This window comes from Aptenodytes patagonicus, chromosome 3 (genome assembly GCF_965638725.1).
Source record: "Aptenodytes patagonicus chromosome 3, bAptPat1.pri.cur, whole genome shotgun sequence".
Taxonomy (NCBI): Eukaryota; Metazoa; Chordata; class Aves; order Sphenisciformes; family Spheniscidae; genus Aptenodytes; species Aptenodytes patagonicus.
In genome coordinates, this window is record NC_134951.1 from 80,710,941 (window position 1) to 80,733,006 (window position 22,066).

The window sequence follows — 22,066 nt, forward strand, 5'->3', positions numbered from 1 at the left end:
AATCCTCAGTTAAGGAGAGAGACAGTTTTGTCCACATAAACTTACAGCCCAGTCTGGGTCATAAATTAAAAGGCAGCCCCAAGTGTCCTTTACAATGCTATTCAGATGGGCCTAATAAAAACAGTAATGGCTTTTGCTGTGATCTATTTGTCTCAGTAGGGAAGAAACAGAAATGTTACTGAATATAAAGGATTTTGATATGATGTGGTCCTGTATGTGTCATACCATACCTAAGAAGTTCAGAATAGGAGCTATTTTATGCAAACTAGTTCATCTCTAGAAAATTCTGTTTTTGTCCTCTGTCTCCTCTATCTTCCTATCCTTGGTCTTATATTTAACAGAAATCTACATGAAAACTGGAATATTCTTCCCATAGGAAATTCCAGTATTTCGATACCTGATTTGTGTATAAATACCTAATGAGAGGACAGGAGGGAGTAAAGAAGAGGGAGACAGTGGTGCCCAGCAAGAGGACAAGAGGCAATTGGCACAAACTTACAGACAGGAAACTCAACTTAAATATAAACAAAAAAAATTTACTGTGAGGGTGGTCAAACACTGACTGGCACAGGTTTCTCAGAGAGACTGTGGAGTCTCTATCCTTAGATGTGTTCAACACCCGACTGAATGTTACCTTGAGCAGCTTCCTCTAGCTCAGACCCTGCTTCTGACCAGAGACTTCCAGGAGTCCTTTCCAACCTCACCTGCACCCATGATTTCAAAGTTTCAGCAAGTTTCTAAGGTAACACAGCAAAATATCCCACTGCAAGACTTACAATCAAAATAATCATGTCAGTGTTCTTGTACAGAAGCATTCCAGTTTGTTGAATCTAAGTGATAAGTTTATTTTCAGATCTGTTTGACATTAAATTACAATTGCCTCATTTACCCATGATTATCTTGGGGTAAATTATTCCCCATTATTACCTTCCTTTACCAGTCCATCATTTACTTTGGCACCACGTGTCCTGTCAACATATGGCACAGCTAAACTGTGGGAGAAGAAGAACATAAGTGATAAAGTACCCAAACTGCAATTTCAAGAGCTTGGCAAAATCTTCTGTGACTCAAGAGTAAATATTTTTGTTTGGTTCAAGAAACTGAAATATTTCAAATTTATCATGCAAAATGATGAAAACTATATAATTTCAATATTCCTGATAGAAAAAAAAATCTTTGGAAGCATGATTCTATTCCCTTTAGTTTGTAGAAACTACATTTCCCACAGAAAAAAACCCACATAGGTGCAAACTACCAATAAGTACTGGGTTAACAAAGCGTAACTGGAGACTCTGTATTGTGCTTCACAATCATCTTTGAAATCTTATTGCCTACTCTGCAGTAGAAAAGGGGCTACTCCAAATTTGGTAACTCCCACAGAGGGCTATGGAGAAAAATATTGGGAGTGGGGAGTCAATATCCCAGTCTTACTGTCACCCCAAAGTGTCTGGTTACTGTTGTATGTGGCAGAAGTTAAGAGCTAATAATGAGCTATATGCATCTACCCCATGTAGCAGCTTAGTTGCAAAATATTTGTTCCTGCACACACTGACATAAAGTCTAAGGATCAGTGGAGGATACACATCCCAGTGAAAAATGACAACTCAAATGGCTCCACAGCCAGTTAAGTTGTCACTGCCCCGCTCCCCCCTCCACCACTTTGCAGGATGCCGCTACCCCTTGTGCTGCAGTAGCATAGGGGAGCCGACCCAGACAAAAGCAGCCCTGCAAAACAAAGAGGAGATCATTTTTCAAGCTGATCCATTCCCTGAACTGCGACTGCCCATTCACAAGGAAGTCAGCAGGACCACACGGCCAGGGAGCGCGAGGAGCAATGACAGCCTCAAATAGATCAGCCTGAGTGGCCGCTGAGCAGATCTCTGGCTCACAAAACTGTGTGTGTGTGTTTGTGTAAGGGTGACCTTTATCTTTTCAAAACAAAGAGCTGTTAATTAACTGGACAAGTACTGGCACTTGGTCTAACGGAGAGAACTGGCACCTCTCAGGAAATGAAATAGTTCAGTCAAGAGAGAAATTGTGGAGAGGAAGATTAAATCTGTATGTACCTCCTGGAGGACTTCAGATGGACTATAAAAGCTAGCATCCCCAAGGGGTTCTCTCCACAGCATGCAACCCAAGGTGTTAAATACAGGATCCCTAATGAGGCGTACATGAGGAAAAGCTGCAGTGTGTTAGCTGGACTGAGGGACAGACCCTCCTGGCTGAATCTCGGGGAAGGCAAATTACACATAGCTCCTCTGCCCCTGTCTTGTATAACTGTGCTGCTTACCCTGGATGTGTACAATCACTGCATTTTCCTTTTGCCTTGCCCAAGTTGTTCATGTTCTCAGGGCTTCTGCACAGCAAAGTATTCCTCACCCAAAGGCATGGCCAAACCACAAACTGTGACACAAAACACCCACACGAGCATTCCCGCTCCCAGCCTCCTCCCCTGAGTGAGTGAAGGGCAGCAGAGCAGCTGCTGCTGTAGTCCTGACAGGACAGTGTGCGTCTGTGGGCATTTTTCACACCCTTGATGCACAGACCCTTTTTCAAATGGCAGAATCCCTTATCCTCTCTGTTCATACAGTATATACAGTTTTTTGGAAATGGAAAAAAAATCTCTAAGTACCTCAGAGAGACAAAAAATACTCAGCAATTGATCTGTTGTGACATTTACGTACACAAGTAAAGATCAGCCGCCATATATTAAACATAATATACATTGTAGATATATTTTATTCCCCTGCTGTTCTTGAGGAATGAAAGTGCTTCTGAGGACAGGAGTGAGAATTGAAAAGTGCTTGGACTGTGTAGGGAAAGATGGTTCTGAATAATGTTAAATTTTTAATAACTTGCGAGTTGTGTCATCAGCAGAGCAGCAGTAGATGCGAGAAAGTAGAAGTAAGAACCACATGGAAATCTCTCCACACATATCACTCCTGTTAACTTTCATTTTTCCCCCCACCAATCTTTTAGAAGGATGCTGCTGACTCCAAGCCTTCTGCTGTTGTGAGTCATGTTGTGTTGATCACCTGCCGGAGCCTGGGAGATCTCTAGGCAAGAGGCATATACAGGCTGGGAATAAGATCTGTTTGAAGGGAAAAGCCAGCCTCTCTTATAATTATTTTTCCTCCAGCAAAGCAAGCAGAAGTAGTGGTGATTTCTCTTTGGCAGAGCTAGCTAATTCAAAACACACCTCCCTTTTTTCATTGCTTAATAATAAAGAAATACAGTATTGGTCTGCTTCCTAGTAGAAATTAAAACAAAAATAGGTTTAAGCATTGATTGTTCTTGTATAACCAGCTGCTACAGTTATCTTCTCTCATCCTGTTAATCTAAAGAGAAAAACATGCAACCACCTATTATACACTACTGATAGAGAAAATCTGCACAATGTGGGATGCAATATTCAGCTCACACAGCTGGAGTTCACTTGACCAGTTGTGTGCTGAAGATCAGAGTAAGCTGACAATTGTTTAAACACATCTTCTTGCTCAGCTGGTCAATTATTCACAGGTACAGCGGAGCAGGAAAACAGCTTCTGTTAGTGTGAAATGTGCATCTACATCTATCAACGACTTGCTGTGAGATCTTTGGCCATCGCTTCCCTTCCCTGTGCCTCTCGATTTCCTCCCACTCCTTGCTCTTTGCTCGCCCAGGTTCACATGGTCTGAGTGGCCGCCTTTTGCTGCGTAACATGGAGCATGAGACCCTTGATCTCAGTCAGGGCCTCGAGGTGCTGCTGTTCACAGTTAAGTAATAGCTGCTTCTTTTTCCCTGCTGGAAGCTACAACATCATCCTTCCCTTGGAGGAGAGATGCTAAGCTGGAGCTCAAGGTAAGTTAAACAGTCCCCGCCCCGCCATGGCTCCTCTGCACAACCCGGGGCAGCCCACCGAAGGTTCAGCCCAAGATAACAGGAGATGAGCATCTCAGTGTCTTTATGTACTCAGTAACTCTTGAAAACCAGAGCAAGAACCATAACCTGTCTTTCAGCTCGTGGCCCAGCCCCAACTCTCATTCAAAAGATAGACGTTGTCTGCTGCCTTGCTTAACGTGGCTTTTGTGAGTTCATTAGTGTTGCAGTGTTCGGCTTCTGCAGTGATGACAACCAAAGGTTTAGAGGCCAAAAGAAACAAAGTTTGACAAAATACCAACCTATGTGGTTTTTTGAAGGCCTGTTTTGACACACAAAATCCCTATTAATTCACAATAATAATTTATTGCAGTCTCACACCTATGCAGGAGGTCCTGTCATATTGATGGGACTAAAGTCTCACATGCCTTATATTTGTTTGAAGGGTTTGCAAAACTTTTTATGTGTTTTATTTATTATTTAGGGAATACTGTAAACATGAAAGATGCTTTACGAAATACAGTAGCAGACAAGGTCTCTGGCACCAAAAGTCCTGTGATCTACTTCAAATACAATACATGTGACATCAGTTTAGATGCAAGTGTGTGTAAAGGTGTCAGTTATGTGGGAAAAACAATGTACAGGTTTTCATTAGAAGACAAAAAAGACTTAAAATCTCAAAAGACCTCCACTGATCTTTTTCCTTTGAAATCATGCAATTGTACATACTCACAATTCTGTTTTTAAACTAAAGCAGTAATGAAAGCTGGCTGCATAGTACATTTGTGCAACCTTACACTAACAGGCCAAAAGTTGAGCCTATTAAAAAGAAGAAAAATCTATACTGAGGCAACAGATTTCAAATTTAAGTGCAATATGATTACAGAAACAAATGAAAAAGCCTTCTTATCCCACATACATACTATATGCAAGATTTCTAGAGGAAACAAAGTTCCTGGAGGTTTAATTGCCTTTGTTCGCTTGAAAGAGTAATCTTATGATAGTAAGATGTGGAAACTGCTATTCTAACTCCAGACCTCCGCAAAGCTCTTTTCTTTTCCTTTTTACCCTCTGCAGACCCATAATAGATATGATACTTAGCTCCTCTTGCAAGAGGTTAGGATTTGGGGGTATGCGTGTGCTGCTTCTGTTCTTTGGACTTTTTTTCACATCATACCAGAGTTTATGCTGAATATTACTTGTGAATGTGCATCGCACATTTGACCCTTAAAGAATATAATTATATGTTACATATTACAATATAATACATTATAATATAATAAATATAATATATAATACTTTTTATATTACTATATATTATATATATGCTCATCTGTTATATACAGTCTCATCACAACCAATGGGAGCACTGTCACATCCTGCAGAACACAGAGGAAAAGGGAAGAGTTTGGACAGAGAAACTGTTGTGAGGAACTACTCCTGAATCAGAAAAAAAGCACTGTTAAATAGTCTGATATTATATTAAAAACAATATTGAATTAAAAATTTGGACAGTTGAAATGCCTTCCCAAGACTGAAAAACACATATGGCAAAAATACCAATAAATGACTCTTGCCAATGGCTTGCAAATTGCAAATCTTGCAAATGACTCTATCTTTATCTGCTGTAAGTGAAAAAAACAGACATTAGATAGAGTACCAATTGCTTCATCTCTCAGATATATTGTTGAGACCCTTATTTGTTTGCATTTGGATCAAAAGGAGATTGCTTGAGAAAAGACTGCATTGTGACCACTCCTTTGGAGCAGATTTTCCTGGATTTCATATGAAGCAGCAGGCAGTTAGGAATTAAGTTGCTGTGAGCTCCAAAAGTAAAATACTTCAGTACTTCATTCAAACTAATGATGGGCACTGTTACAGACCAACGTATTTAAAACCCCCCACCTTTCCCTGCGTTAGAAACAACCATTTTCACCTTATGTTCACTAGTGGTGCATCTTCAGTGTTTTTGCACTAGAAACATTGTTTATTTATTTGCACGGACACCAGGGACCAGCTTCTGCTCATTAGAGTAGCAGAGGTGCAATGTAATTCCATTGAAGTTAATCAAGTAATTATAGCTTCCTATGGATATAATGCCCACTCTCCTAATAAAAACCTGTCTGCAGAATGTTATCTGTTCTTTAAATTTTAATACGCAGAAACATACATATTGAAAAAAATCTCAGCCATAAGACAGAACTAAACACTTTAGAAAAAGTCAGTTTTATCCTGATTTAGCAATTACTTTTGCTGATTGCCAGTGCACAATTACATGAATGTACAAAGATTTAATTCTGTTCTCGCACAACATTGGGCAGTTTGTGTGTAAATGAGCTTATCCACATGTGCTGTCTCCACACATTTGTTGTCACTAATGCTAAATAGTGGTTTGCCATGCCGAAGTGAGTACAGGATACGGTCTAAAAGGGGATGGGGAGCAGAGAGAGGCACATCTATTTTCCATGTCTTTACCAGGTTAGGAAAAAAAAAAACAAAGGAAAAAACCCTCTAGATTTCATTAATGACTGAAACTAAAAACATGCAATTAAATCCATAGAACAGATTCCAGTGGAAATTAAAGGCATTTGAAAGGTGAGATCTTTGCAAAGTGTCCTGCATTAATTAAAAAAAAAAACTACGAAAATATAAGTATGTAGTTAACAAAACTGAGTAATTCTTTATTCTCTGATCAAAATAAAATCTTGAATGTATGTACTGTAGGTACATTGCAATGTATTACTACATGACAGAAAATGTTCAATTATGCTACTTTAATGCAACCTGAAGACTGTGATGCAAACCAACATAAAGTGTCATTATGTGATATAGCTGGACTTCCGACACTTTTGTGACAATAGTTTGAACACAACATTGGAAACAAGGAATGGAAGGGCATCTGAGATATTATTTCATGTCAGACTTACTGCAATCGGCTGTATAAATACAATGTTCCCTTCAGTATTTGTTCACCTTTGTTAAGAAATTGGGCAGTGTCAGAAAAGTAGCAGGCTGTGGGGTAGCTGCATTGTACCCAATATTTTGAGCAAGATCCTATAAAACACTAGTTTTCTTGGTATAGATCCAGGAAGACGCTGACGTGTGTTCTTGGCTGTCTGGCATAGAAACAATCTTAATGCAGCTATTTGAACTTTTCACTTATTTGCCATTACACACGTACACATTTGCTTTGCTGGATTAGGCCGATTTACACAGGAAGCCAAACTACCTGTTTACCTTGAACCAGCTGCCTGATCAAGGGAATACTAAGGCACCAGACCTGTATAACAAAACTTAGATGAAAAAGATCTAATTCTCAGGTACTATGTTAGATGCACACGCCAGGAGTTGGGACCAGTCCTAAGAGAGAATATAAGGTATCACTCTTCTGATCTTGTACCATTTTAAGAGAGTAATCAATTATTCCTGATATGTGTTTTCTGCCTCCCTGATAAATTGTTATAAAATTTCTCACTCTAATCCTTAATTTTTTTAATAACCTCTTTTGAGAAGCTCTGTCTTGTCTTAATGCCATCTTTTTCATCTGCACAATTAAGATTAAATTATCAGATTTAATCACATAATACTCACATTAGGCAGATTTGGATATCATTTACAGGGATTTCAATCGGATCTAAAAACCCTACCGAAATCAATGGAGTTAGGATTTTTGTAAGTGATAACAAAGAAGGCCACAGGCAGTGCTGCCTTGGTGTGGAACAACAGTAGGCACTGGCTGGTGTTAGCTTTCCTGATGCCTTGAGCTTCTGACCTTCTTCATCCCACTGCATTTTGACTGGCTGGCCATTTCGGGGCTTCTGCTGCAATTAATGAGGTTGTTAAATAGTGGGAAGTTATAAGAAGTTGATGAATTTTGAGAATTTCAGACTTCAGGAAAATCTTCTTTTAACTGACAGCTTGATCTTCTGGGAAAAAGTTAGTAACCAGAAACAGTCAGGCTGAGACATGACCTGCACAACTCATTTGCTTTGTGACCTCCTTGAGCTTCATCACTAAAATTACAGGAAGAGAGTTTTCATAAAATTCTGCTCTCATAGCAAATGGTTTTAAAGGCACAGAAATCATGCTGAGAGAATTCCGCTTTCAGGTCTGTAAGTGTAACGAGAAAATCAAACCGGGAAAAAGTTTCTAATCTTAGTTGTAAGATATAAGAACTGATTTTTTCCCCCCTTTATTTCCTCCTAGAAAATAGAACAATGGTGAAAATAATAATTTTTCAAGCATCTTCAAAGGACTGAGTTTGTGAACTTCTTAATCTTTCTTTTGTAACTGAAGAATAAACTGCATTTTCTGTATATATATACATTTTCTGTGTCTATTAACTAAACACACTCATCATAGTGCTGTAATCTGTGGTTAAAGGTTTAATCTATGTATTTTATCTTGGCTTTTATACAACTTGCCCACTAAGAGCAAAGCCCTTATCTTCAGATGGACAGATTAAGGAATGGACCAAAGGGTGGCTGAGGTCTGCAATTATATCACTACATCAATACCAAGAGGGAAATCAATTGGCTTCAATAAAATAAAAACGAATTTTTAGTTAACCATCTCACAAAGTTTATGATTCTTAAGTATTTTCTCTGAATTTTCCTATCCTTGAAGATCTCACTTTTTCCTAGACCTAAAAGAAGGCTTTTCTGTATATTATTTCCAACATAGGCAAGCCGTGAGTTACTGGAAACCCCTCCCATTACATTCTCATGAAATTTCCATCTCAGTTTCCAATCCAAATAATTTTAGACAAGTTCAGATACATTAGCTTAGATATGCTAAGGAATATGAGCAGGTTTTTTTAAGCTTCAGATTGGAAGGACTAAGACCTCCTTAAAACACAAATTAAAAATTTGATAAAACTGTCACAGTTCATCTTCCTGAAACAAGCACTTTCTCTTCTGCTCAGTAAACTGCCAGCTTTTTATGATATGCTATTCAAAAGTCAAGATCCTTTCCAGTTCTAACAGACACCAGATATTCCATCATATTCATTAAACACATGAAGAGTGTAGAAATACTATTTGTCAGCATTGTTCTTCCCTTCCTCCAGCAAGCTGGAGTGTCCACGTGGTTTGCTTGCAAAGCTGCATCCCCCAATTCATTTCTGCTGACACGGATTTCTTAACTGACTGTGACAGAAGCAATGCTGAGTTTTAGTTTGAGGTGCAGGTACACGATATACATTTGGTGTATGAGGTACGTTTGGAGTGGGGTGTATGCACAAAGATTCCCCCACCGCTAGCCCCCCAAGATATGTCATATATAGTGTTGTAAAATGATTTGGACTGAGAGAGCAAAGAGAAAAAGGAAAATAGCATTGCTTGAGCTTTTCAATATTTACATCAAAACCAAATGGGCTATAATATATGAAGAGAAATTATATGTGTGTGCATGTGTCAAGAAGTCTTTGAAGTGTTTCTAGCAAACCTGTGTGAAGGAGATCAATATCGAGCAGCAAGGATGGAGTTTTCAGTTCTACTAATGCTTTAAGCTGATAATCCATTTGGAGGAAAAGTATGTCTAAACTTCCATTCTAGTTATGTAGCCCTCCTCTCCTGCTGTGTAGGGCTCAGGTGCCAGCTGCCCGTATTCCAAACTGGCAGATACAGTCCAAACCTAGAAAAATCCCTTGTCTGTTCCTGCCCACTCTGGATTCCTGGGAATTTGTATTCTGAAAGTTGGACTTTTCAGTATTGCTTCATACGTATCCTTGCAGAAAGCACACTTCAGGGTTTGGGGATTTCACTTAAGAACTTTCTTTATAAAGAAATTTTTCCTCCAGCCTCTGGTGTAAATCTCCCATGTTTTAGAAACTGCCAAAGTAGCAGAGGGCTTTCATGTTTGTATATGGCTAGAAAATGTAGTTTGTGAGACCCTGGTGTTCTTTGCTATTTCTGCTTACTATTGCTGTTTAATGAGCAAAACAAAAACCCGCCCAGCCACCTGGCAAAACTTTTCCATTTCTTCCAGATTACCACATTTTATTTCTCTTTCCTGCCTGCTTTTTCCTGAAAGTCACAGGGCCTCGATGAATTTTAATCTTTTGCAAGTCTCTGTTTCTAAACAGTCTGGCGGCATTTCTCCCTTTTCCCATCCTCCCGTGGAACAGTCCATGCACACATATCTCGCTCCTGCTGCAGTCTTCATCCTTGCTGCTTCTGCATGACTTACCACCATTCCCATCACAGACTTCTTTAATAAAACACACCACATTTATTTAACATCTTCCTGACAAAAAAAGCCTGTAAGCAGACTGGCTGGGAATTCTTCTGTCATGACTTTCCACCCCGAACACAAACACAAATGGAAATCATAGGTCTTTGAAAATTCCAGTCCCTGGGATTTAGGATAAGCAAAAGAGAACAAAACATTTTGCTTGAGTTTTCACAAAGGAAAATTGACACAAAATTTGTGATCTTTCTAAAATTGAAATGTTTCTGTTTCTCCAGACAAAGTGAACTGTTTTGCCTGACATCAGTTCAGTGCTGGTCAGTCTGTCACAGCTGAGTTACAGCTCCTCCCAGGAGCAGCAGGCTGGTTGTCTGTGGCACATATTCCTTGTCTTAGGTAGGGCTTCCTGTTTGGGCTATTGCTTCTAAGATAAACAGCACTGTCCCATCTGCCTTCTGCACTAGTTCAAATATTTTAATTATAAAATTATCTAAACCAGCTTTTAGAGATATTCAGTCCAGCAAAACACTGAAAAACACTCTTATCACAGGAGGTCAAAAGGCAGCTTTAGAAACTAGTAAAAGCAGTGGAGAGGCCTGTTTTCAGACTGTTATGCCAACAGTATTTCCCCTCCCTAAATTGTTAGGAAGGACGTAGATATTTTTTGCAAGGGTAAAAAGTCTTTACATTAAAAAATTTGGTATAAATCTCCTGTCTGAGGAACAGGCTTTGAATGCTTTCTTGGCCAATTAGTTGGTCTTGCCAGCTCACAAAACAAACTCTGAATAAATAGGGTTCAAAGAGCTGTTTAATAGCATTGTTATTGTTATTTACTAAAAGGATTCTTTAACTGCTGAGTTACACAAATGTCTGTTTATCTTTTAATATTGACTGTCCCAATTTTCCTAGTATTCATTGTGAAAGTGAATATAGATGAGTCCATGGAGAAATCAAGCACCTATTGTTCCATGGAAGTACCCCTTTGAATATATGCCTTTCTGCAAGCTTTACAATAAAATCTTGGGGGTTTAGGATAACTTTAGCTCAGCAGAGTACCCACACTCCTCCCCACCACCCTCCTCCATGCTTGTGGGTCAATATGTTCCCAAATACCTGAACCCCCTCAAAAGAAATTCCACAAGCCAAGGCCCCCCCATGCCGTCCACCTCAACATGAATGGAGGGAGCGGTCTTATGGAGTCCTGGACATGTTGGTCTTTTTCAATGTAGCAGCTGTAGATAAATTTAAAGATATTTAAAGCTAAATCAGAACTGAAATCCTTCCTCAGAATCTACCTACAGAGAAGCTGTGGCAGCTCTCAGCGTGTAGAAACACGGTGTATGAGCTGGTTGCCCAGCTGATGCAACTGTGCTGAGTCTGCCGAGACCAAGTGCCTTAGAGAATTTCATGGTGGGACATCACTTCCCACTATTCCATACAATGATTCAGGGTAAGGTTTTTATATTAGAGCAGAAACACTTTGGAAAATGTGTTAAGTCAATTATTTGTAAAGATAACATCAGTCTGGTGAGTTTACCACTACTCTAGCGATAACCACAAGCTGCTTAATTGCAAATGAATAATAACAAGGAAAAGAATGTTTTCCTGAAGAATATTTATTCAGTAGCGTATCCAGAGGTCTACCTGACCTCCTTCAAATGGAGCTAGCCTTAGCTGGGTAGTATACAATACTTTGCTACGTCTTGTAGGAACCATTCCTTTTACAGAGATATTTTTCCAGAAAGTCTGAGCAGCCAGTCTGACTCGGTGTTTGAAAGCAGCTTAAAATACAAGGTAAGTAATCACTAGTCAATGAGCATCAGACAAAAGTATCAACCAGATGCACTGAGGACCACTTTTCCAGAAAGCAACATGTCATCCTCCGCTGCAATCAATCACAAACAATTAGACAACAGAAGTACATTATCATGCCACTTCTGTTCAAATGTATGTTCTTTTAAATCATAGGGTAAACTTTAGCTTCTCTTTCAAATAATCTAACACCTGAAATGTTTGTTAGCCCAAGGAATTGTGTGTACAGGAAGAATGGGACATGCTCCCTACGACTTTGCATAGCACCTTTCATACAAAAGGACATATACATTGAGTACTAGTAATTGCCAGTTACATATAAACTGTGTACAAGATACTTTGTATTTGAAGGGTCAGGACTTCCCACTGTGCAGAGGAGATGCATCATATTCCCAGGGCTAAACAAGATCCTTACACCTTAGCCAGGCAACTACACTGAGTGGTAGCTGGAAATAGAAGGAGCTGGGTGACCTCTCATCATTTCTTCCTTGAGTTGTTTGAGACTTTCTAATTTCCATTTCTACAACCATGGGAAGATTGCTCTGATCTCATACCAGCCATGTAAAAGGAGGATTGGGCACTCTTTACTTCTACCTGTCGTATCATGTATCCACATAAGGCAAGAACAGAGCACAGGTGGGAGTTTGGTGCATCATCAAGAGATATTGACCTTTATGATCAACTCTGAAAAGTGTGCCAGATCTGAATTTGATTTGGAGTCTGTTTAAACCTCACCATGGCTCTGTCTTAATGTATGCCTGGCAAGGAGAAACTGTTATGATTTCACAACCTGGTTCCATTCCACTCCCTCACAAAAAATTCCTGTTCAAGCAAATACTTTAGGGTGATATTTAAGGTGTACATGTACATATATTTATGCAGATGGCAAAAGCATTTGTGAGAACTTTAAAAACATCTTAATTCCTGAATGTCTTCTGAATCAATAGGAATTAGGCAGTCAGAAACTTTAAAAAAAAAAAAAAATCCCCCTGCCGGCTTCTTTTCACATTTAAGAGCATAAAAATTAGAAGCTGGGCAAAATATTTTCTGTTGATTTTTCAGGAGTAGTATAAAAAACTGGATGAATGAACGGACACAGATAAACACTTACTGGCTAGGGCAATCATCCACTTAGTGGAAACCCTGGCTTCAACTTTCACAGCCTATTGAAGCTGTTTGAGCCTTCATCTTCCACCTTCCAAGAGGGTATCTTGTCTGATAAGCTATGGCATGTGTTATTGTTTTGTATGATATGTATGTGTCAATGTGAGAAAGAATGTCCCTCTCTCTTAGCTTGATTAGTATACTCACTGCATAGGTAAAAACAGTGAGTTTAGCGTGTTTCTCTTTTTCAAGTGGAGGAAGAAAAGAAGAAAGAAGAAAATGAGCCTCAGCAAGGCAGAATGAGAGAGGGGCTATCTCCCCTGGATGCCCCATGGCCTCTCTCAGGAAACACAGGCTCAAAGCCTGCAGGAAAAAGGGAAGAGTGAGTCAAGGAGCCTTGAACCAATTGTGAGCAATTTCTTAGTGTAAAAGGGCAATGACAACTACCTGATTCAAGTCCTTTGCTGCCTTCCTTACATGAATACAAAAATATAATAAACACTTCAATTCAGGGGAAATCGGGGACTTTGTTTGACACAAAAGGAAAGTTTGCAACATTTTGTCCTTGTGAGAAAAACTGAAAACTTTTCTATTTGATTTAATCATAACCAATTGCATTTGGTATTTGGTCTTTTTTTTTTTTTTATTTGGCAGCTGAACTAGCTGTTCCATGTATTGTACAGTACAGTACACTGCTGCACCGTTCTAAATACCTTTTAAGTTGTGGCCCTTAGTTCCTAAGGTAGATTTCCAGAAACAGGAGGTTGTATTTTCCTTTCTAGGTCAATAAAATCCCAAGGGAAAGAAGGTTTTATGTGACAGAAATTCCCAGACTGAAATCCCTAGACCCTTCCATTAATTTATCAACCAAGCAGAATTTATGATGTATCTAAATTGGAAATGAGTTGTGTATCTCAATGGCCTGTTCCCCCTGTAAGCGAATGAATAAATAAATAAATCATACTACTGTTGTGGACAAAATGCAAAGTTACTTGCACCTTTCTATTCGAGCTTTAAACGCTTGCAAATCATTATGTGAACACAATGAAAAGGATGATAGAAAATGTGTCATATGCCCATGATGCAGTGTGCAAGAAAAAATCCATTTGTTGATAAAATGGGAAGTAATAAAGATCATTACAAGGATATAACACTTTCATTAACAAAACACAGATTTTAGAACACCCCATACTGCTGTGGCTTAAGATACAGAGAATATTACTGAGTGGGTATAGAATGCTGCATGTCTCACACATTGAAAAAGCAGTGTAACTCATTATTTCCATGGGGCTTTCAGGTCAAAACAACTTGGTGTATTAAGATTTTCATTAAAATAATTAATGAATGAATGTTAGAATTGAAACCCCAGGTTTACAATGATGTGCATGGTGACCTAACCAAAAGAAATGAATACAGAGATCTGTAGCAGGAAACCGTTTCACACCTCCATCCCCGTAAATCTTAAAAATAAAAATATCGCCTACTTTTACACAAGTTGCTATTCCAAAATACTTGCTACCTTTTCTTTTTTAATGCTGGCTTTCCAGGAACATAATCTTTAATACTATAGCTGATCAAATGTAAATATATTTCTATAACTAGACTGCTTGGAACCTGCTCAAAATTGACCTCCAACCTCCGCTTATGAAAACTGGACATGCTTGATTGCTTCACACCGACACAGAGCATGTTCAATTAATGCTTACATTATAAGGATTGTGCTAACAACACAAATGGAAATTAAACCTTTTCACTACCCATCTGCATCTGAACATTCATAAATTGAAATAAGTGTAGAAGAGCTGCACTCAATCAATTTCAGCTCGAGTCCCTGACCTGATTATGTTATGCATGTCAATATACATTCTCTTAATTAAATGTGGTTCAGTGAACACTAGTGGTAAGAAAAAGGGAGACTATTGTCCACTTATTGCTACCCAAGATATTACCAGGAAAACAATAGAAAGTAAATTAATGGGGAAAAACATCAGCTAAAGACAAAGCTGTTGTGTTATGTTATCATAATGTTCTCCTATGCTGAGAACCGAAGCAGGTAATAGAAAGTGTCACTATTTTTCCCTTGACGACCAGCTTAACAACTACACAAAAAGGCATAGCGTCTCTGAGGAAAACCAAATGCTACACTTAACTGCATATCACTAATCATCTGCTGTTGCAGACAACAGGAAGGCACCTGCTGGAAAACTGCAATTTAAGAATGAAAGAGTAATGTTGAGCCCAAGGCTTCCTACCACCCTCACCCCTCTCCATTTCACATCAGCCTGATGTGGTTTCTGCACAACACAGCAGGATTTGTGTTTTGGTTTGGTTTTATTTTATCACTTTCTTTCTTCTCAATTCTCTCCAGTTTCCTGGTCCCTTTCTACCTCTTCCCTAACCAGCCTGCCACGGTGACACCCATGGAAGTCATCACAGAGGTTGTTGCCACACACAGCACATAACTGGTTTCCACAGGGGAATATTTTCATCAGTATGATTTGGTAACAGAGGGTCCCACACAAAGACCGAGTTTGCAAGGCTGCAAAGAGCTGATAATGATGTTCGAGGGCATTAATTAAGTTTCTGGCAAAGATAGCTTTTTACTCAGGCTAATGCAGATCCTTGGAGGAAAAGAGGTGATGGACTGGAAGAGTCACTGAGCACTGGCGTAGAGTCTGATTCAGGAGGGGAAAAAATATCTACAGTTGGCTTGTGTTATTTTTACAGTATCTTTCTCTTCCCTCTCAGAGTCAGGCTATGGATTACACAGCACTTATGATTCAGAAGGAATAAAACATCCTCTGGTGTGCCAATGAGCATGTGTTGCATCGCACAGATGGGAGTTAGGTGATCCCAAATACCTATTCCCACCATAGCTAGATGCACGTGGTAGGCAGCCTCTCATTTTAGCCCATTGTGACGAGCTAATCAATTCTGGACCTGGAAATAATATTTAGAAAAAGACCATTTAAGTTCACCTTCATGGACAAAAGCAAATTAAAATAAACAAATCAAACATGTTGAAACAAGCTATTTGGAGCAGACTACACTGGAACACAAATCTGACTCCAGCGTGGTGTGGCAAATGCAGTCAGGCTTGCAGAGATAAATATGATGACGGCTCTCTATCTTGTCTTCCAGAAACCCTGCCAAATCCTACTAACACTCTCTGCCCCCTCTCCTCCGGGCTCCTCCAATCTAACAGCCCTGAAGTCCAAACAGATTAGAGAGGTTTCAATTGCACTTATTGAAGCATATAAATTTTTGTCTTATTTAGCTCTTTTGTTTTTCCATTCATGAATGGTCTTCAGTCAGACTACAATTTTTTTCATATTTATTTGCACAATAATTTCTGAAAACACTTATAGGACAGATTTTTCACACATATATAGTGTGATTTTCACTGAATAGCAAGAAAATTCAACGCTATTTGCTTCTGAATGAAACTCAGAAAGATGGTCCCAGTCCCAACTGGAAACAGCTGCAAAAAACAGTACATGGCCAAGAAAACACAATATTATCTGTGAAAGAAGAGCCACAGGCAGTAGAAAGTAAATGAGTAAAGCTTAGGGTGTACTTATTTTCAATACAGAACTATGTGAAATGAAAACACAAACAAATAAATGGTAAAATAAAAAATTCATTAAACTACCATGGGAAAACATTTTGCCTTTTGGTGTTTAACAATGACAGATATTTTTTACTCCCATTGTGGAAGATAGGGACCAATCAATGGAGGAAAAGGAAGTAAGTTTCTATTTTAATCAGTGCACATTTCTTTAAGTAAACTCCTTTACTGAAATATGCCAAGACAACAAAATAGCAGACATGCAAAACGAGATCTGGAAAATTCTGTTTTGGCTAATTTGGCTACTATAGATGGAAGAAACTTTGGGTCTTCAACCTTATTTCTTTGAAGCAGAGGAACATGGGGGAATGCTTGTCTAACACACCAGTAACATCCACATCTCTACCCCAGCCCTTTCCCTGCACTGGGGAAAATATTAATGAAAAATTATCTAAACCTCCACCAGCATCTCCTTTGTACAGGAAAGCCACACACCACTGAGGACTTGACAATGGCCTATTTTTCCAGCAGCCCAACTCTGTATTATGGTATGGTCTTTATTTTCATTTTCTTTCAAGGGCTCGCTGGGTGGAGGGTAAGGGAGGGACAGAAAGGTCCTAGAGAAGACAATCAAGGTAATTTTGTTATATACTAGCTCTGCTGGGTCTATGTGTTCTCACATTTCAGTTTGTCTTAGTGAAGGTGGAGCAGAAAAGCAGCTATACAGATACCTGCCCCACTGTCTTGTCAGTAGCTTTTGGTCTTGCCAGGGGCAGGAGAATCATCAGCAAATACTAAATATGGACCTCATAAGCAACACAAGCTAGGAAAAAGCCAATATTCAATCTTCAGTACTCAAATAAGCAGTTGACACAGATAACATCTCTAGTTCCTCAGGCTGCAAAAATCATGTTTAACATCATGTTAGTTCATATGACTTCAGCTGTGATCCATCTAAGTTTTCCACCACATTCATCATACTAAATCCAGAGCAACTACTTCTCAACCTTCTAATATGACCTACTTTTCCACATAAGATAAACCTCTTGCAAAGCAGTCGATTAAGGATGATAAGATACTTCAGCCTTTGCTGATGTTGTCAAACAGGATGCTAATTAAAGCTATTTCTGGTGATAGCATTTTCTTATTTTCTTTGTTCTTTCTTTCTTTCAGTCGGTGTCAACATTTAGTCACATAAAACCCAGACTGAATGCAAACAATCTTAATCCAATGCTAACATAGAGACCCTCTTCTCCATCAGCTTTTCAGGTGCTCTGAATGGCAGGCAAGTTCCTAGAATTTTAATAGCTGCAATGGTGGTGGCTTTTCCAAAAATTCCCCCTCCTTCCTCTGAGAGCTCTGCAGGCACAGTACTGTAAGTAAAATCAATGACTACTCTGATAATTGTAAAGCTGTCAGGCTAGCACAAGAAGGGTCTTTTTTGTCCTATTTTTAAAATCAGGAAGCCATGCTTTTCCGTTGACCTTCCCAGGTTAATCCAAATTCCCCCTTTGCAAGAACATCTGGAGGAAATTAAATGCAATAACACAAATCTTTCTAAATGGTTTGAGCTGATGCTTCCATAAAAGTCCTATTTCATTTATGTTCCTATATTTCCCCCTGTCTTTCCACTCTCTCACCTATTCAGGGACAATAAAAGATATTACTCACATCTATCAAAAGACACTTAAGAGCTAGAGAAGTAGAGCAAGTCCACCCAGTCTACCCTATACTGGTGAAGCAAAAATCCCAAACAAAACAGCTCACATGACTTATGTAAACTATTAGATTTTAAAGCCTGAGGTTGGCTCTGCGACACACAATCACATAAAGGTCTTTCAATCTTTTCACACAAACACCTCAGCCTTGGTCAAATAATTTCTCTCTTCAACCATGAGTTTTCTCTCCCAGCTCATCACATGTACCAGAGAGCTTGCTCAAGACTTTCCATTGGTTCTGTCTCCCCTTCATCCTTTTGTCTCTCTGCCTGCCTCAACCCATTAGTCCATCACCCCAGCACCTTACTGCTCTCTCAGCCCAAATGTATTAAAAGGTTTGAAATTTAACATAAAAAGATAAGAGCCGTCCAATATTAAATGCACACTGCTTCTCCATCTACATCCCTGCTTATGTCTTTACCTAGGATATCAAATAAAACCTAATCTTCTATATAGAAAATTCATATAATAATCTAAAAGTAGCAACCCATGAAGTTCAAATTTTTGTATGAGGTGCCTTACAAAAATTATGCAGATAGCAACACGGTTTGCCTTTTGCCATTTAGGAAATTTGCCATTGCTTCCCCTGAGATAACAAATTCAATAGCTTGACTAGAACAGTAGGGGAAGTATCTATATTTCTCTTTCCCCCTCAGCCACATGGCCCCCGCAGTGGCATCTAAGAAGCTCCACATGCAATGAATAGCACCAGTGTTATATTGTGGCAGATCAAGGACATCTCAGTATTATAAATTTCTTATTTACTGGGTGATAGTGAAGCAGATGCCTGCAACTGATGGTTCCATATTTTGTCTTTAAGGGCTACTAAATTGATATCCAGAGAAAAGCAGCCTTGCTGTTGTATGTTCATAGGGATGCCATGACATCTGGAATACAAGTCAGTTAATTTTACTGTTGGTTAATACTCCCCTATGGCAATCCACCCAAAAAAACAGATCAATTACAATTATACACTTGTGCTAAAAGTCTGTTAGAGGGATGTGTGACCTGATAGTTAAAATCAACCAGAAACAAAGCAAGAAATTATGTTTCTGGTGATGAAGCTGCAAGTCTCAGAATTCACATGGAAAGGGTAGCTTTCTTGGTTCCCTCTTGACATTATCTCCCTCTTTTGCATCATTATCGAAGATAAGGTTGACCAGTTCAGCCTGAAGCTTCTACTTGCAAGACCCAGATCATGATTAAGTCTGCATTCAGTCACGTGGCCTTCCAGTTTTTATGCTGCAGGTCTGATGGCAGCAGGCTAATTGCTTGCCTGTAGATGTGAGGCGGTACATGTGTTCGTGCTCACATGCAAATTTTCAGTCATAGATTTCTAAGAATGAGTTGGAGTGAAGCCAAATATTCACCACCATTTAAAGGTTCCTACAGTCTTTTCTCTGAAATGTACTGGTACACCACAGTTTTGAGAAGAGAATTTTCCATTTGGGAAAAAGGTAGCAATAATGTCTAGGCAGGACAGCACTGAACAGATTTCCTTGATGATGTCAAAACTAGTTTTTCATTGAATAAGGCCAACAGGTATTTTTCCAAAATGAAAATTTAATTTCAGATTTTTTTTCTGCTAAAATTTTTCTCAGTTTTAAAGAAGTGCATTGTTTAAATTTGGAACTTCAAAAATATTTAATAATGCAGTATTTTTAAAATACTGCATTAATTTAGGATGATACATCAGCATCTATAAAGCTAAATATGTATTAGAAAGATACATTTTTTTTACTCAAATGAGTTTTTAAATCTTTTTCCTTTCATTTGGATTTTTTTTTATTTTTTTCTTTTTCTATATTCAAATTATTAATAGTTTTATTAAAATGCCATTGTGATTTAAAAATATTTGAATTTACATACATTTTAAATGTGTTAAAATCATTAAGTCATGCTCCTTAGTACAAATGGAAATATTTTATCTTTTCTGCAACAAAACTTGTTGGGTTTATGTATTATGAAACAATTTGATAGTTTGATACAGTGATATACATTCAATATATTGCCACACAAAAAAAGTGTAAACTAGAGTAATTTTTTATCTAGAGTTTCAAAACATTTACGTATATACTTCAAGCCTACTTCTCAGACCATCAAAAATGCTTGTTTGCTTCTATTTTAACTCTGAGTCTAACCATCTCTATCAAAAATGCTCATTAAGAAGCTGTAGGCTAACACGCTTCCAGTGAAAGTCCCTTCCTACCCTTCAATGGTCAGGAAGATCTAGTTAAATATTAAGCATGGAACTTGATTTTTTTAAATGCATTAGCTATAACAATTCTGTAAAATGTTGGTATTCCCAATCCCGCTTGTGTTTTTTCTGGTTTTGGCCTCAACACTGTCACATTGCCATGAGGTTTGCAATCTTAGAAAGAGCTTTTCTGTGTCCCTTTTATGAAATTACTTAGATACCTACTGAAGCACAGTGACTCTGCCCCAGAGTTTTCTACCCAAGTTCTGCTAACATTCACACTTTAAGTATGTGATTTTGTAGGCTGATGGGTCTGATATAAGAACAGGACTCAGTAATGAGAGGTCAGCAGCCATAGATAAGACAATATGACCTTGTGATGGGAAACTGATGACCATATTTTTTAAGGCACATGATTATAGATTGAGAGTCTTTTGGAGGGAAATGTCAATATCACCATTACATGGTCAGTAAATAACAAATATGACAAAACCATATAATCCTGTAATCCTTTGAATATCAGGGTCCAGACCTGCTCTTTCCAAAGCCAGCAAGGACTTAGGTTCAACTTCCAAAGACTTTAAAGAAGTTTTATCTCAAGATGGGGGAACAACTTATGCAACAACTGCCACCATTTGAACAAAAACCTTGTAAGATTTCAATGCATTTAAACCTGAACTGAATTTAAATCTAAAATTAACCACTATATCTTCTGCCCCCTCTCCTGAAAATAAGCAGTTGAATAATTTTTGTTAATTTTGTAACACAAGCTGAATCGAAGGCTGACAGAATAGTTTTGGATAGTGGTACTGGAAAAATAAAAGATTTTAAACCTGAAAGAGATAATTTAGTGAAACACCAGGTACACAACTTAAAACTTCTGAAACCAGTCTTCACTTGGGGTACTTCAACCGAAAGGAGATTTTATTAATGTTACATCACAACATAATTATCAAAATGTAGGGTGGGAGCATGCACACATGCAGAGAATGTATGGATAAAATTTGAGAGAGTTTTCATAATGAGTGTGGAAAGTTTAGATTCAGAGAGTATAGAAGCCTTTCCTCACCATTCTGCAGAAAAGTTTTTGTCACAACATGATTTCTGTAATAAGCCTGCATGAAGTTCATGGTACATCTTGATGGGAAAAATCTAAGCCAGATGAAAACTGAGTGGACTCACTCCTTGCATATTCTTGGTTCCCCCAATAAGAACCATCCATCATGCTCCAAGAACCCCTTAACAGCTCAGTCTTTTAGAAGATGTTACATATTTGGGGGCTTTTTTTCTTTCCAGGACCAGTTTATTATCATTAATTAATAACTTTCTGTGTATTGGGATTGCAATACCAGGTTTATCGTATCAAGTCTCAGCACTTAACGGAGTGGAGCTTGGACAAACTGTAAGGTATTATATAAGAAAAGGCTGCAGTGAAACCTTCAGCTCCAAAGCTTGAACAAATAAACAGAGCAAATAAAAAGTGGTTTTCTTGCTCCTCTGTGCACTCAGTGGAAAGAAACTATCAAACTTTTGCACTCCACTGCTCCAAGATGCATTAAAAATCTTTCTCAGTTGAGAGCAAAATGTGTCAACCACCATTGCTTTTCCGGCTCAATTTAA